This window comes from Lonchura striata, chromosome 3, assembly GCF_050655825.1.
Source record: "Lonchura striata isolate lonStrDom1 chromosome 3, ASM5065582v1, whole genome shotgun sequence".
NCBI lineage: Eukaryota > Metazoa > Chordata > Aves > Passeriformes > Estrildidae > Lonchura > Lonchura striata.
In genome coordinates, this window is record NC_140705.1 from 77,311,953 (window position 1) to 77,328,129 (window position 16,177).

General features: G+C 39.7%; 1 long non-coding RNA gene across 25 annotated transcripts in view; it reads right to left on the bottom strand.

Annotated features, from left to right (window-relative positions):
* LOC110477926 (uncharacterized) overlaps positions 1-16,177 on the bottom strand; it is a 306,989-nt gene that overhangs the window by 81,623 nt on the left and 209,189 nt on the right. For 20 of the 25 annotated variants that reach the window (XR_014954343.1, XR_014954361.1, XR_014954356.1 and 17 more), the window contains 2 exons: positions 9,232-9,462; positions 3,343-7,344 (listed from right to left, as the gene is read on the bottom strand). This is a non-coding gene — a long non-coding RNA (uncharacterized LOC110477926). The remainder of the gene's footprint in view (positions 1-3,342; positions 7,345-9,231; positions 9,463-16,177) is intronic. The other 5 variants (XR_014954360.1, XR_014954364.1, XR_014954357.1 and 2 more) reach the window with 3 other exon arrangements.

Consider the following 16,177-nt stretch of genomic DNA (forward strand, 5'->3'; position numbering starts at 1 on the left):
AGCTCCCTCTTCTCAGGAAAGACACTTAACCATCTTATCTACTATTAAGTTTATGTGCAAGCCTATGTTATGAAGACCACCAGAATGTCACTTAGGTATAAAGTGTCTTTTGAGGCGAAGCCATGAACTTCACCATTAACACTGTCATAGTCATCATATGTATTCTACACATGAATGGAGAAAGTAGGGTAAAATGAATGAGGTTTTAATTTTTATTCCTGCTGGAAAGTTTTCTCCCTTGATTTACCATCACACATATCAAAACAGTTTTGAAGGAAGAAACACTAAATAGTGTTTTGTATTACCATGTAAGATAAAAGCCCTTAAGAGGTAGTTTGAAGATTTGAGGCAGGTGTGCAGTTCCCTTGCTTCTGGCTCTCAGGCTCAAATCAAGTTCACAATGGTCAAAGTCTGTGCCCTTGTGAGGTGCTCTAAGTGAAGGTCCTAACTACCTTTAGGTCCAGCAGGGAGGGCCTCCAGGGCCAGCTTTTGCATGTGGAAAAAGTATACTGTAATATCTGGGCCATTCACTTAAGAGCTGGACTGGATGATTCTTGGGATCCTTTCCAGCTCAGAACATTCTGTGATCCTAATTGATTTTGTGATCTATGCATTGATCAAGTGGCTCCTCCACTCTGACACACAGATGTAATAGTTTCCTGAGAGTGTCAACAAAGGCTCCACATGTGTTTAGCAGCACCCAGACTAAATGCCCAACACCTTTCATCCCTGTTCCATCTGACTTTGTGTGGGACAGGCTCTCTGTCTTGTTGAAGCCTACAAACATAGTGCAGTGTGTTTAGACCATAGTCATTCACTCAGTGCACACACCTAATACTGTAACATTAGGTGGGAATGGAACATTGCAATGGGAATGGAAGAAGTCTGATGCAATAACCCTGTTCCTGCTTTGTAGGAGAAAGATCTTAATGCTTCCTGTTCTGAAATGCTCACAGAGCCCTGAGGACAAAGCATCAGATGTCATCAAGAGGAACACAGGCTGCCATGCACAATTTCAATATCTAACATTTATTCAATTTTTTTCTTTATTTTCTTTTGCCTTGCAGGCACTTTTTTTTTTTTTCTATTAATAAACTGTGGTTTTTTCACTTTCACCCCTTGGTATCCATTACTCTCATTGGTGAAAGAAAAGGGAATTATTGAAGCCCTTTTTGCTTAGAGGAAATGCTCATTCCAGGGCATTTTCTCCTGAAACTTGTCTCAAAACCAAGACACACGCTTTATGCAGTACCCTGACTTTACTAAATCTGCCAGTAGTGCCTCTAGCACCACTGTAGAAATTGCCTCTGCAAACAGAAAGCCCATGTTATATTGGCTATTCTAAGTTGGTAACTTTCAAGGTTTGTCCATATTTCCAGCACTGGACAGGGGGGCATATCTTGCTTATATATCATTCAAACCTTCATGAGGCAGTTCTTTTTATACTGCTTCTGTTCAGAATTAGTTTGGTGCTTTCAAAGTTGGGCATTAATTTTTTCTTAATAAGATATCATCATAAAACATGCAATTTAGTGCTTCGTTTCTTCCAATTTCCATACAGAAATCCAACTCTGTTAAATTTGAGTTTCAATCCCCCTGGCCCTTCATGTAACTCGTGCTATAGACTGTGAAGGGTTACCGACCCATAGCAAATAAATTAATAAGCTTGCATAATTATATTTGGGTCATTTTATTTCAGACCGTGAAATCAAAATCTCTGTTCACATTAGTGCAGGAATTGCTCTAACTAGCCATTGGGGCTCCCTTGATATACCATCTGCAAATGCAGCAGACTGGCACCTGCTGGAACAAAGAATCCATGCTCATAGATTGCATGCATGTTTTTTTCTCATTACCTTTTCTGGGCATCATGTTTGAATCCTATTTCTAGCCATTTCCTGTCTCAAAAGAGTAACTCTGCTTTACAGCTTGATCTTTGTCTTTTGTAGTCAACAGTTGCTGAAAAGTCTCACATGGCTACCAGGTAGGTCAGATTACCTGCCTCCAGCTGTTCTGGGGTGCAGTGCAGAATGTATTGGCATAGGCACTAGAGAGGACTCTTAGAAAGCCTGGGAAGCAGGGCTGTGCTTCTGATAGGAAAATGTGTCATAGCGCTGTTGCTTATCCAACTTCTCTTGGCCTCATCTGCTAAATGCATCATCTGCTAAAAGGACATTGTCTTTATGACAGCTTGAGTTTTGGAGGTTCTTACTTGGCTCTTCTTGGCTCCATTTGACCTCATGATCACTTTAAATTGAGGCTTGAGAAAGATCTGCATCTTGGATTGCTGCCGTTCCCAGGAATCTAACTGAGCTTGAAAAATAGTTATAGCTTCTATACCTTATAATGTGGTCACAGAGGATAAGGCTGGTAAGGTTAACATCTAAGTTACTGTGGTCATTGCTATAGGCACCTTAGGATCCATCACAGAGACATGTCCATTACACACAGCATTGAGTCATGAAGAGGGATCTTCCTGCTCCTGCTGTGTGTTTAAAAGGGCAAAACAGAACCATCATTCCATGTATTTCCCCACTGCAGAGACTGACAGAAAACTATTTTTGCCTATAACAAACAACAATATGGGCAGCCTGTCAGTGACTGACCACCTGACATCTCTTGAAAAAACAGCTGCATAGAGCTGTCTTGTGAGGTGGGCCAGCTGCCATCCACAGCTGGATGTAAATTGCCCATGCACACCATGGTGAGGAGGAGGAGGAGGAGCATGAGAGGATTTTAGTTGAGAAAATAGAATTGGAATGTGCTCCAGAATAGGAGATTAGTTCACTGCATTACTTATGATATATTAGTCAAATAACAGTAGAGAGAAGTATCTAGAACTTCATGAAGTTCAAAGCTAGTGAGCTACTGGCAAATATCTACAAGTAACAGGGCAACTTTTAGACAGAGTTAGTTCATTGGTGGCTATAAAAGTGACAGACCTTATTCAGCCTCTGCATGATAGGTCTCAAAAACGGTGGCTTCTGGATGGTAAGAGGATGCACCAAAGGAAAGATCATGCTGTATGTGCCCTGTGCTGATGTACTTTTCCTAAGCATCTGCTGGTAGCCCTGTCAGCTTTGTACACTGAGTAAGATTCCCTCTAATCTAGGAAGAGAGCTCTCAGGTTTTTCTAAAGGAGGATCTGTGGGGAGAGAGGTTATGGTAGCAGGAAAATGACATCTTTCCCAGCTCCTTTACAGCAGAAATGCCTCAGTTCTCCCCTCAGTAAGCTTGTTGAAGTCCCCACCCATTGCAGTACAACTTGTATATGAATAGCTGAGGGTAGAACTTCTGGAATTCACGTTTCTATATATTTAATATAACATGAGAAGAGCTTACCTGTCTGGAATTTTTGATGCAGCTATTTCATACAAGGGTGATTTCTAGCAGATGTAGCCATTTTATACTTATAAAGTTAGCAACGATTTTGGCATTTGTGTGCAAGAAAGCCACTGAAAGAAAATATGAATCAGAAATTAAAGTAAGTCTAAGCAGAAATGAAAGCAGCTGCCAGCTTCCAGAATAGCATTTCAAAAGTTTAATTGTGTAGTCATCACCCTTTTAAACTTAAACCATACAGAGTTTGGCAAGAGAAAAAACAGAAACAACAACTAAAGAAAACCCCACCACAACACTTTTTGTCACTTTAAGGGACACACAAAAAGATGATTTTGTAATTTTAGCGATGACTTCCTTTGAAAATCCTTTTCGTTTGTGTCCAGCACATGGGGGATGCCAGGTCCATTGCCGATGAGGTGGACCAGCCAACAGGGGGCAGGCAGAGGACAGAAATGAGCATCAGAGACCGACACCCCTTCATTGGAGAGCCCAGAAAAGCAACAGTCAGTCACCCTACCAGCAGACCTAGCTGGTCTCCAGACTGATTCATTAGACAGACACCTCCCTCCCTGCCTCATCATTTCGTTATGACACAGGAAGATGTCAGCCTTTCATGGGACAAAAGGACATTCTCAGGAATGCAAAGGACTGAAATATCATCTCATACCCTGGCATGCTTCCAGGACACCAAGGATGTGCAGTCTCCTTAATCACAAGTCCTTTTTTGGTCCTGCTGCATTTTAAGAGACTAGTCTGACTCAAAGACGATATCAAGTTCGCCTAAAGTAGCCTGGAGGATTTGCATTTGAAAGCCATCCAGTAGAAGCCTTACCAAACTAGCTTTTCTGAAATTAAAAACATAAAGGAGGGTCTTGCTTGACAGTGCTTTTTTTTTTTTTTTTTTTTTTTTTTAATTATTATTATTCTCAGTTTTGCCCTTGGGAGAGAACAGATTTCTGCCTCCATTATAACAGTTTTGGAAGGTATGGTACTTTTATTTGGGTGAGGTCATTAAGCAGAACACCAAAAGGACAGACAGAAGGTATTTTGGAAGGCTGTGTTTTCACTCTGCAGATGTAGTCATACAAGTGCACCTCTGCTTCACAGCACTGTTCCTACACCAAAAGCCAGTGTTCAAGAAGATCAAATTAAAATGGGCAGTTTGGCATTGTAACTGGGTTGGTTGCTGGGTCTTAAAGGAGTTTATTGCTATGGCATAAGGTTGCCAGAGCATAAAATTAGAGGCTTGACAAGTAAGGATTTCTCATAGGATCCTATACTTCTGGTGGACTCTGAGGCCAAACATAACCAGCTCTGACTTTCATCTCAGATATGGGATAGTTATAAATAAATGAGAGATTACCCTCCTCCCTGTGAAACAAGAGAAGTGAGGAAAGGAATGTTACCCAATGAAATCACTACAGCCTAATCTTTTCAAAACACTGCTACTGAATTCACACTACTGTCAGTTCTTCTTTGCTGCCTCGACTTTCTAGAGCCCTTTTTCAATTATTTCCTAGTCTTGAATTTTAAACTCAAGTCTTCTATCTCTGTTTATGATGTATGGTGAAATTTTTCTCACATACACAGGACCTCCTTTCCTCAACAGTTGCATCCACCCCCATTGTTCCTTTCAAGGTACTTTATCTATTCATCTATTCTTGTCTACTTCTCTTTTATCAGCCCCAATTTTCATGTAATTTTGCATTCTTAAGCAAAAAGATCTTTCCATTTATTTTTTTCTTAGGCTCAATGTCAAAAGCTCACTCCTTCCCCATAACACACTCCACTGCTGCACATTTCTTGTCATCTTCTAGCTCCAATATTTGCTAGCAGACATGACAAAGACTGGGAGCCACAGACACATTCAGAAACATAGTAACTGGAATAGAACAATTTAAGACAGTGGCATTTCAACATGGATGTCACTTCAGTTCTGTCCCCATCATTAATTCTAAAGGATTCTTTCATCTCTACATTATTGTATTTTAAAGCTCTATAAAGGAAGTTTCTCAAAATTCTTAAGCAATTCAGAGCACATATCCTAGTCAGAAAGCAATCATGTGTTGTTTGTTTTGGTTTTTTTTAAGCTGGTGGATAAATCATATTTGCAGGGTGGTTTCCTATATTCATTGTTCAAATTGCTCCATGATAGCTGGGCCATGGGGAAATGTCAGCTTCTCAGAAACTTTATTTATAAGCAAGTACCATTACCTGCCTAAAAACTGCTCAGTTAGCAAAAGCCTTTGTTCGACTTTTTTCTTTCTCTAGGGGACACAGCTGGCCCTCTCCTATGCTCCCTCAAACACCTTGGATTTGTGAATGGCTACAAAGAGGCATTCTCACCAGATTCTAGAGGTGTTTGTTAGCAACACTGAGCAAGAACAAGATGCTCAAGGTCTGCCAACAAATGTGAAAGGTGTGTGTGTCAAGCCCAAGATAAGCAAAATACATGTTTCTTTACACATTATTGCTCCAAGTCAGCCCCAATATATTGTCCATCAAAGCCAGACAGTCTATACAACTCACTGGACCACACTGGGACCCAGGTAACATATTTCACAAATTCTCCTGAGAAAGAGCAGGAGCATTAGCAAAGCAGCACATGAATTAAAGCAGGCTTGATCCTCTTTAGTGTACACTCTGAGCCTGGGGCCCACTAAGAACCTTCTGATCACTTAATCTGCCTATCTGGAGGATCTGTATATGTACGAGATAATCCTGGTAATCAAGAGTGTAGATAATAGCAGTATTATTTTATTCCCATAAACATTTAAAAATAAATGTTTTGTTCTCCAGTGCAATCTGTTACGTAAAATTCACACACGCTGAAAAAGAAAACAAACATGTCAGAAAACTGTGGAAATGTAACAGGAATAAAAGCAAGGATTAAGTATCTCAGAAGGCAAAACACACTAAGTAAAAACATTTTGACTGGATACATGTTTTCCAATCAGAAATTACTGATAAACAACATAGAGCTGATACTGTATTATGGGAGGTGTCGGGAAGTATAATCTATTTACATACTGTAGTTGTGTACCCAGAACCCTTGGACCATGACAGGCAGGAGCAGGAGACAAAAGGAGACTGATGTGTGTGGCTAAGGCAGAGGCTGACAACTCCTTCTATCCAAGGGATGGAGAGCTGGGAATATTGGGGCAGTGGGGGACAAGAGAAAGCCCATAGCCAAGAAGGGTAGTCCAGGCCTGGCTTGCTGGTGAGTGATCACAGCAGTTGCAGTCCTATTCTGGTGCCCCCCTTAGAAATGTAGTCTCTGCTTGAGTCCTGCTTAGCCCATTATGTCACCACTAAAGCCAAAGAAAAATGTTGACAATTCAGAGACAGGACTGAAGGATGAATGTCACCGATATGGCTCAGTTGGTAAGAGCGGAAAGTCCAGTCCTCTCTCAGGGCTGTAACCACAGTAGAGCAGGAGCAAATCCTGTTAATGGCGTTTTCCTAGCCTTTGCATCTCTGAAAAAATGGACTCTTGATCTTTCCTGGTAGAATTTCTTCTGATGAGAATTTCCTTCTGATCCTAAGGGAATTGTAGCAAGGACCAGAGGTCACTGCTATGACAAATCATAGGTTCAGGAGAAGCAGTTATTGACAAGCTTCTGTTCAGTGAGCACCAGAATAATCCCCTAAATCATCAGGGGAAACTCAGGTCACCTTCCATTCCACACACCTCTAACTGTGGTTTATTAATAGACTGAATAAATTTGCAATTTCTACATAAGGTTAGTCTGTTCTATTGAATTTGTTTTGCATTTGTTTTGTTGGGGTTTTTTGGGATATTTTCTGGAGGGGGGTGACTCTAAGATGAACAATACTTACTTTGTATCACTCTCCTTGAGAAAAATCTCTGCAGTCTCACCAGTTTCCCAAACTTCTGCAGCCTTCACTCACATGGTGTAGGATGGAGAAGAACTTTCTCTACAGCCAGGCACTCCTGTTTCTCATTGGTTTTAACTTGCAAATTTATAATGAGAGATACATCTAGGAAGGGATGGGATGTATTTGAAATTTAACAGTGGAATCTGGTTTCTTAGATTTCTAGCTATTATACTACAGCAAAACATTTTGTGATAAACCACAGCACTACACTTTAAAATTGGACTTGAAAAATCATCTACATCATATACCATCTGCAGAGCAGGAATTACTCACCAGGAGCTCTTGAGCAACAACAAAATAAATTTATACGTTTCTGCCAGAAGGATTGTGCCAAAAAGAGCAGACTAACCAAGAAATAGTTTTTGCTACACAGTACTTACACAATTCTGATTATTGCTGTGACCCCCAAGTGACTCAGTTTGTCTATCTTCTGGAAAAGTATGCAGGATACCAATATGATTCATTATTCTTATTGCATTCATGGCAAAGTTTTTGTTGTGTTTTTTTTTTTTTACGTTATGATTTTGGTTTGATCCACAACAAAGAGGCTCTTTGCAAAATCTGGATTGATTTTGCCTTTCAAATTCTCATTACATTCAATGAAAGCTTAATCCAGCACTATTGAAGATTGAAGTCAGTGAAAGTTTTGCCAATGGCTTCAACTGGGAGTAAGAATTTAATTATGCACTAGTGAGAACTGTCAGCATTTGATTCCAGTACTTGCAAATGCAGAATATGAGCCTAAACAGATTACAGTTTTTCCCCAAATGGCAGTACCATGGACTGAACCCAATTCTTGTTTGGTTTTCTGGTTTGTTTGTTGGTGGTGGTTTTTTTTTTTGTTTTTTTTTTTTGTTTGTTTGTTTTTTTTCTTTTTTTTTTGGTTTTTTTTTCGAAAGGGGAATTTGTTCCTAGAATCCAAACCCCAGGAAACTTGCCTTCTGTTTCCAAAGTGTTTCCTTGATCTATAGGAGATTAATAGCTCATCTTCCTTTTTCTGTAGGAGCATTTTTTATGAATAAATTTTTCACAGATTCACAGAATATTCTGAGTTGGAAGGAGGTCAAGAGTATCATCAAGCCCAACTCTTCAGTAAATGGCCTATACAGGGATTGAACCCACAGCCTTGGTGTTATTAGAAGTGTCCTCTGATCAGTGGAGCTAAGTCCAGGCCACTGACTTCACTGGATGAAATAAAAAGTTGTAATTGTTCTTCTGTGTGATTCCTCCCAAGCCTGCAGTCCCTTCCTCCCCAGCACCAAAGAAGGATTGGTCTTATGCATGCTCTTCCTTCCCTAAGGAACCTCCACAAGCTTTATTCAGATATGTTAGGTTTTTTTTATTAGGAGATCAAGTCTTCCTTAAATGTCAAGAGATTGTCTGGAGTCTTTTTTGTTTTTTCAAAAAAGGATGTTTACATTTCACCAAATTTTCCAGGTTATCAAGATTTCTGTCAGGATATTAATTTTTTTCTGCTCCCTGCTCTCCACACAATTATCTGAAGTACTTTGTGTTTTCCCACACAGGGGCCACTTCTAATCTCCTCCAAAAAGGTTTTAATCTGCCTGCTTTAATGGAGTTACTTCTGATTTAGTTCACTTTGGCGAGGAATCACTCCATGATCATTCACAGAGCTGTATTGGCCATCAACTTTCAAACTGTGCTGCATAATGCTTTTATTTTCTTTACGGGACCTCCTAGCCCCAAATCCACACCTCAGCAAAAGTCCCACCATGAGTCAGTCTTCACATCACAGCCTGAAGGAGAACAAAGGAACAGAGCATTGGGACCACAAGAGGAGGATACATCATGGGCTCTTACCCTCCACTCCATTTTTCCTGTCGTCTGTGCAAGAATAAGAAGACAAAGGAGTTTTTCCCCAAACCCATTTCTGCTGATGCTAACACCAAGTTGAGACATTTTAATCTGTCCTGTCCACAATAACTCTGCTCATCCGATCTGAGTCTTTCACAGAAAGAAAAATCTCACCTGCTCTAGAGGTATCTGCTGGTTTGTTAGAGAACAATCAAATCTAGTAAAGAGATTAAAGGGGCAGTTCCAGAGACAGATGAGATACGTGGAATGGTTTCTCCTGGATGCATCAATCTTGCATCTAGTTACAGTAAATCAGCACCACAATGAACTCAATCCATTCCATGAACACATGGGCTAAGGGTTCATTTTTCAGCTGAGAGCAGTTTATTCCCAGAAGTCAATGCCCTGCAAAAGAAGATGAAGCAGATGAAAGATACCAAACTGAAAGTCAAATCTCTGTGTATATGTTCTGTATTAAAGATTTTTTGAATATTTGCATCTTGTAAGCCTTAAGTGAGAATAGATATTTTGGCTAAATAAATTAAAAATTAAACATAGACACCCTATTACTAAAATCTGTATACTTAATATTTGAGACAACCACTGAGGTTTCTTCTTTCTGTTTGTCGATTTACAAGATATGTGGTTAGTTTTACAATCCAGCCTCTAAAACAATGCACACATTTTACTAGCAGCATAAAAATCTCCTGATATCAGTATCATAAAATATTTGACTTTCAAGTTTTGCTAAAGCAAGGAGCAAAATGCAGCACATACATAACCATTCCTAGTTCAATCCGCCACCCGAACAATGATTACATATTAGAGAGATATTTGACAAAATAACAGTGAATGTTTTTGAAAGGAAGAATAACAGGTTCAACTATCTGAAAATCCATTCAGATAATGTAGTGAATGAAATATTCCAGAGTTTTCCTTAAAAACATCTTGTCTAAGAAGTGTTGCTAAAACTTCTTAATGAGAAATTACTAGTGAAGGAGTTCTATCTACAAGGCAGCTGAGATAAAGTCCATAAAGAGATATATTCAAAGCCCTCCTCTGAAGGCAGGGCAGTTTATTTTGAACCCAATTTCTGCTTTTGAGTAGACAGAGGCAGATCAGTATTTTTGTCCATCGGCTCTCAAGAACTGACTCCACATCCACCTATGTAATCTGCAGAAACAGATTCATTGACAATATCCAAATGAAAACTCAGGTTAAATTTCACACTCTATCAAAAAAAAAAAAAAACCCAAAAAAAAAAAAACCCAAAAAGTATATATCTTTTAATGCAGTGGAGGCTTGGAATCAGTATCATCCATTATTGACTTTGAAGCTAACTAATGGCTTTGCATAATATTAGCATTACTAGTATATGAATATAGCTAATGGATATTAACACACTGTGAAAAAGTGGTCATTAAAACACTGTAAATGCATTTGGTTAATAATTAGCACCTTTGAAAGCTTCACTTCTTAACTAATGCATTTATTTCATAATTTATAATTGCAAAATCAAATGTACTCATTTTTATAAATTATAGTTTCAAAAGAAATGTGCTCAGTGTAATTCTAATATACATTTTTATGCTTCCTTTCTTTTTCTTTTGCACGTTATAGAAAGTACAAAAGAAGAAGATTTCAGCAGTAATTCAGTTATGGCAAACTAAGCAGATGGAGCTCCTGCAAAAAGCATTCCCCAGACAAAAAAGCAAAATGCCACATGGAAATGCAATGCTCCTGAGTAGACACCAAAGTGCCTGGTCCTCTCTGTCCCAAGTGTTCTCTCTTCGAGCTGCCACTTAATTTATTGATACACTCAGGATCTGCTGGATGAGCATCTTGCATCAGTGATCTTCTTCAAAAGTTGAGTTTTAACACAAAGTCTTCAACAACAAAAAAAAAAAAAGTGCTTCCATTCCCAAACACTATCATGGTAGAGATCCAGTTTCCTGATGCAAGGAATCTGTAAGAAAAGTGGTTGAATTTATCACATGCTAGAGGGGGAACTCAAACAAATAACACCCTGAATAGCCCTCAAAATAAATAACAACAACAACAACAACAAAAACCTGGATGAGGTAAGCATAAAAAACAGAACAGAAGGAGTGTGGAGGAGAGTAAAGAGATGACATTCCCTCAGCAAAATCCCCACTACAGAAAAAAGAAAATATTTCAACAAATATCTCCTATTGTATGTATATTGTGAGCACAGAGACCCCCTCAGTTGGAGGTTTTCCCTTCTTTTTCACAACATCCTTTAAACCACTCTTCAGGTTCCTGTGGAAAAAAAAAAATCTTCTCAATCCCATACTGTGTTCATTTGAAATTCCAAAACTAATGAAGCTTTTGTCTCTCTCTTAACCTAAGAGCTACTGTTACCTCTAAAAATAAAAGATAATCTGTTAAAGAGCTAAAAATACTGAGCTCTGAGAGCCTTTTCAGACCTTTACATAGAAGATGATTGACACCCTTGCACCTTTAGTCTTCACAAAGAAAATGGTGAGGCAGTAGCTCCTATGCCCACCTCACAGCAACTCTTTCATCAGCTGTCTGCCAGTTGTTCTCCCATAGCTCAAATAAATCCAGCACAGTCTCGGTAGAAGGTTAGTGGTCAGAAAGTGGTATTCATGAAGAATCTAAAACAATCACCCAAAGGTGCTTGGCAACACTGTTTTAGGAAAGAGTTCTATATTTTTTTTAAGTAGGAAAAGCAGGGAGCGCTTTCAGATAGGAACGCCAAGAAGTCCAGCTATGTTCCACCTGCCCAAATCCCCATAGCTGCAGGACTAACAAAAGCTCTCCTGGAACACAGCAAGACAAGGGGTGCAGGCTGGGTGAGTCACTGCATGCTTTGAATTGAACGGGACACTTAAAACAATTAGATCTAATTACCAATAGAACAAAAAGCTCTCCTGTTTACCATAAAGTCTTGTCACAGAGAAGTATAGCCACAGTGTAGTGAGCAAAACTGTTCATTTTCCAAAGCTAACTGGCAAGAACAGACAAACATTTGCCTCACTTTCCTAACTTCAAAGTTGTGTTGAGGATCCACAGCAAGTTGTTGGCAAAGACAGGATTACAGAGATGAGTCTGATCCAAGAGATGAGGAGATGACCCATGGCAGACACAGCCAGCTCTAGCTGGTTCCACCAGACCCACTGCAGGACACAGACAAGTTCAGAATGTGCCTCTGTGATAAGGTAACACAGAGAGAGGAGAACTAAAAGCAATGAGAAACACCAGAGGGAACATCAAGGTCAGAGTAGGAGCAGGTACAACTGAAGGAACTGCAGCCCATGAAGAGCCCAGGAAGAAATAGATATTTCCCGAGATACTGAAGACAGGAAGGAGAATCTGCATGAAAGCACAGGAAAAGTGTGAGAGGAAAAGAGCAGGAGAGAGAAATCACCAAACCTCTGGGTTCTGCCACTAACTGCCCTCCGACACCACTTGGGGACCATGTACAGGAGTCTGGAGAGAAGAAGGGAGGGGAGAGAAGAGAAGGGGATGGGAGGATATATCTTTGTATCTGCTTGTGTCTTACTGCTAGATTCTATTCTAATTGGCAATAAATTAAATTAACTTTCTCCAAGTCAAGCTTGTATTGCCTACAACAGTAATTGGTGAGCAATTTCCCTGTCTTTATGTTGACCAATGAGCTTTCTTATCCTATTTTCTCCTAGGCCTCGTGGAGAAGGGTTATGAGTGAGCAGCTGGATGGAAATTTGGGTGTTTGTCAAAACTAACCCACCACAAAAGTGAACCCATCACTCAGTAGCACATGGACTTTCTCAGCCTCAAGTCTCTGCAAGAGGATGTAATTGGTTTCAATCAAAGGGAGTACTGGGAAAGGTAAAAGCTATTTCACAGAGTTCTTCTACAGATGTAGTAAAAAATACATAAATAAAAAGATTATTCCCTGAGGAAAATACCAGTTTCAGCTTTTGCTAATGATTTGGAGGAAGAGGAGACATCTGAATGGTCCCAGAATCCCCAGTCCTGCTGTCCTTTCTCTTAGAAATAAAAAGTAGAGTGGAGGACAGTTGAAGATTCTCCAGTAATGACACCATATAGAGGTTCTTTTTGATTCTAAAAATACCCTGTTTAGTTCAAGCTGTTCTTTCAAACAAAAGATGCAAACCTGCTTCCAAGTCCTGATTTAATTTCAATTTGGCATCTAAGGAAATGTTTTCCTGATTCTAACTACCATGGGACATTTTGGGCATTTTGGTCACTTGTCCCAGCAGATGCATAAACCTAAACCTTCCTTCTATAGCTAGCTGCATTTAGCCATTTTTTAGCCTACAATCTCTTAAATGTGAACCAGTCTTTTTCCTGGTTCTGAATTCTTATTATGACATGTTATCCATAACTTTCAGTATACAGAGGATTGTCCTACAACTTCTTCAACCTCTTTGACAATAAAAAGGCTGCAATGGGGAAGACAGCAAAGGAAGAAAGATTCCTTCCCCTAAACACTCATTTTGGGAAGTGAGGATGGGCTGAGAGGACATTTTTACTGTCCAGCAGATTGCTTGTACTATGGAACTATTTCAAACACATAGAATTCCCCAAGCTTGCACAAGGTGCCATGAATTAATCTCTAACTCATTTGTACTCTAGAATGTTTCCATACATTTAGGCTATCAAGGGATTTTCTGTGCTTCCAATGTGTCATTATAAAGTCCTTTAAAATATTTCAATTCTGCTTTAAACTCTTCAAAGAACTTTAACTGTGCAGTATAAATTTATGAAGACCATATGAAAGATGTCAAGCTCATGATAAAAGTAAGAGATAATCTAGAAAAAAAAACTGGACTACAAATTAATCTTCAATGTTCATGTCTGTTTCCACAAGAAGAAATATCTCTAGCAATGCCTCCAGGACATATCTCCTGACAGAAGTCAGCCAACCTACCTCACATGTCTGTGAATATTCTGAAGTCAATGGTCACTTCCACAAAATCCTGCATTAAAGCCTTTTCAACATGATCCTGTCAAGTTTTACAAGATGCACAGGGTTTGGTCAAAGACCAAACTTGTCTTTGAAAAGCTCGGCTGTTTCTGCAGGTTGTGTTCTAACTGGAGGAGTTCTGCTGCCACTGTCCTCCATAGCCCAGACTAGTTCTGTGATGCCCCAGGGCCAGTGGCAAGAGTGGGAACTGGCCAGGCTGGGGTCCTGCCTGAGCGACAGCCTCTGAGCAAGATGCCCAGCTGCAGAGACTCCTTGAAGGAGCAACAAGGACTGAGTAAAGGAGAGAGGGGAGGCTCTTCTGCAGTGCAAAGTCCAGCAAATTTATTGGAAAAGGCAAGGGAAAGGAGCACAGCAGTTAAACACCAGACAGGAACACAAGCAAAAACATCCTCCAGCACACCTGTGCCCAGGATTTTAAAGTCTTTCAAAACAGGGGGTGGACATACAACCAATGGGCACCTTCCAGGGTGGAACTTTCCAGAAAAAAGGGTTTGGGGTAATGGACCGGGTAAAGAGGCTGGCTTGCCTTGACCAACAGGGAAGAATGAGGAAAGTAGGGAGGGGATTCTATGAAGGACAGTTGGGTAGGTGGGCATAACATGGGGAAAAACCACCTGGAATAACTTGGGGGGCACTCGAACATACCATAAAATGACAGAACATTCAAGACAATAAATTTACACACTACAACACCCTGCCTTTTTGACCAATGCTGACTCAATGGCAAATCTTATCTGAGGCTGGGCACCAGAGCTGTGCTTTTTTATGACACAAATTAAAACCAAGTTTTGTTGTTCTCAGTTGACAGAGACTGTGTAGCACTCATGCAGGAGTTGTGACATGCCAGCTGGGACTTCCTGCTTAAAGAGTACTTTGGGTAGCTGTACTCCAGCTAGTCATGCTCTTTATGATCTCAAATCAACAAAATAATCTCTACACTTGGGGGCACTGTTGTGGGTTGACAAAAGAAATGTTCTGGCTGCCTGACATACACAAAAGAGAACATTTACAAATTCTTTAAAAGTGCACTGTATTGGTCAGTATAATTATTTCCAAAACTAGTATCAGCAATATTTCTAGTTCTATTGTGCTAGCAGAATTTTAATAAAAATTAAATCACTCACCCAAGTTTCACTTTACTAACATTGTAACCTGGGCCTTGTAATCAAAGGGAAAAAAATTAATTCTGGCTTGCTTCTTGTATCCTCAATCTCATGATAATTCAGGGAAAAAACTTCAGTTCTATAGAATAGGAATGCATTTCCCCAAACTTGCTACTTCTCTCCCAAATCAAATATTTGTTCTCATTCTCATAGATGAATCATGCAAATCCATTTTTTTTTTCTGATTCATTCCCTCTGGACTTCTCTCCATTAAAGGAATGTTAAAGGAGGTGGACAGGACATCTATGGTACCTATAGAGCAGCAGAGCAGGAGTTTTTCGTCACTTTGTGTGTTTACTGAAATTTCCATGAGTTTGTCCTCTAATATCAGGTCTGTTGAACGTGAATTGATATGCATCCTGTAGTGTCACCCTTTACAGCTGTCCTGAGTTTTCTAGGACATTCTTTGCTGGACTTCAAATCCTCTTCAGGACCTGAATTTGCAGGCTGGCATCTGAGGAATGTTATTCTTTCTTTCTCTAACTTATGAGTTTTAAGGCTATCCATTTCACTTTGCATTTGACACAAAGGTAAGGAAGTACATTTTTAAAATCACTTACTGGGAAAGTAATAAAAGCCTTGAGCCATTAAATTCATACACGTTTTTCTTAGCCCTTGCCAAGTTATGCACAATAAAACAATTTGACTGTCCTTGACCACTCTTGATTGTTGACTATCAGAGTAGCGTAAGATATCCCTCAGACAGTCTGATTACATTATACAGTGAGATTATATTAAATGTGTCCTACATTTTTGGCTGGGACAAAGGCTAACCATGAAGATAGTGAGGCCTTTGCTTGTGACATATTTCTTTCCTCCATCCTACTTAAGAGTAAGATCTTCTGCAAATTCTTAATAAGATCTTCTGACAGCTCACATTTATTGTTTTCTTCAACCTACATTTGTTTGTAGTTTATGTGAGCAAACCTGCCCCAGAGTGACCCGTTCTCCAAAACAAACTCCATTTAAACATCATGCT